Source organism: Panulirus ornatus, chromosome 70 (assembly GCF_036320965.1).
Source record: "Panulirus ornatus isolate Po-2019 chromosome 70, ASM3632096v1, whole genome shotgun sequence".
NCBI lineage: Eukaryota > Metazoa > Arthropoda > Malacostraca > Decapoda > Palinuridae > Panulirus > Panulirus ornatus.
Genome location: NC_092293.1, coordinates 11,566,908 through 11,568,655, shown reverse-complemented (window position 1 = coordinate 11,568,655; position 1,748 = coordinate 11,566,908). Strand labels below are relative to the sequence as shown.

Sequence of the window (1,748 nt, the reverse complement as noted above, 5' to 3'; positions counted from 1 at the left end):
TAATGAACAGCTGAGATGATGAACAACAAGTAATGAACAGCTGAGATGATGAACAACACGTAATGAACAGCTGAGATGATGAACAGCACGTGATGAACCTCTGAGATGATGAACAACACGTGATGAACAACTGCGGCGATGAACAACACGTAATGAACAGCTAAGATGATGAAAAACATGTAATGAGCGGCTGAGATGATGAACAACACGTAATGAACAGCTGATATGATGAACGACACGTAATGAACAGCTGAGATGATGAACAACAAGTAATGAACAGCTGAGATGATGAACAACGCGTAATGAACAGCTGCAGTGATGAACAACACATAATGAACAGCTGAGATGATGAACAACACGTAATGAACAGCTGAGATGATGAACAACACGTAATGAACAGCTGAGATGATGAACAACACGTAATGAACAGCTGAGATGATGAACAACATGTAATGAACAGCTGAGGTGATGAGGAACACGTAATGAACAGCTGAGATGATGAAGAACATGTAATGAACAGCTGAGATGATGAACAACACGTAATGAACAGCTGAGATGATGAACAACATGTAATGAGCAGCTGATATGATGAACAACACGTAATGAACAGCTGAGATGATGAAGAACACGTAATGAACAGCTGAGATGATGAAGAACATGTAATGAACAGCTGAGATGATGAACAACACGTAATGAACAGCTGAGATGATGAACAACACGTAATGAACAGCTGAGATGATGAAGAACATGTAATGAACAGCTGAGATGATGAACAACACGTAATGAACAGCTGAGATGATGAACAACACGTAATGAACAGCTGAGATGATGAAGAACATGTAATGAACAGCTGAGATGATGAACAACACGTAATGAACAGCTGAGATGATGAACAACACGTAATGAACTATGTCCAGCAGTGAACAGTGACACATTTCCTTCAGTCTCCCTCCGTGCGTCATCACTTACATTTTCAAGCGGATTTGTGGTTTGTCTTTCAGTCGTGAATGATTCTTCAGCTGTCTCGTGTTTAGCAGATTGGTTGATCTAGACGAGCGGTGGATGGTATGTTCAGAGGCTGTTTCATGTTACATCATAGAAAACTGTTACCGCCCAACGTGGGGCTCGAACCCACGACCCCGAGATTAAGAGTCTCGTGCTCTACCGACTGAGCCAGCCGGGCTTATATAAAACCTTGTACGTGTGTATGTGTGTGTCTAAGCGAGGTTAATAATCACCATCATTAACCCCTAACAACGTTGTATTATCAGCGATAACGTTCAATAACTGACCTGAGGTCACATGATAGATACATAAGGGGATCCGACCATGACCTTATCAACGTCCTGAGACCCCGGCTGATGTGTCAGGTTAGATAAGAGGCATAACATCGTCTCTGTCTGATGTTGTGAGAGTAAGACACTAATGGTTAGGAGGCAGCAAGTGTGTCTGGAGACACTCTCCTCTCTGTCTGATGTTGTGAGAGTAAGACACTAATGGTTAGGAGGCAGCAAGTGTGTCTGGAGACACTCTCCTCTCTGTCTGATGTTGTGAGAGTAAGATACTAATGGTTAGGAGGCAGTAAGTGTGTCTGGAGACACTCTCCTCTCTGTCTGATGTTGTGAGAGTAAGATACTAATGGTTAGGAGGCAGTAAGTGTGTCTGGAGACACTCTCCTCTCTGTCTGATGTTGTGAGAGTAAGATACTAATGGTTAGGAGGCAGCAAGTGTGTCTGGAGACACTCTCC

At 42.9% G+C, this 1,748-nt stretch overlaps 1 non-coding gene across 1 annotated transcript; it reads right to left on the bottom strand.

Moving 5' to 3' along the window:
- Positions 1-1,110: 1,110 nt before the first annotated feature.
- TRNAK-CUU (transfer RNA lysine (anticodon CUU)) lies at positions 1,111-1,183 on the bottom strand. The gene has a single exon. It is a non-coding gene; the product is annotated as a tRNA-Lys (tRNA).
- Between the last annotated feature and the right edge of the window lie 565 nt (positions 1,184-1,748).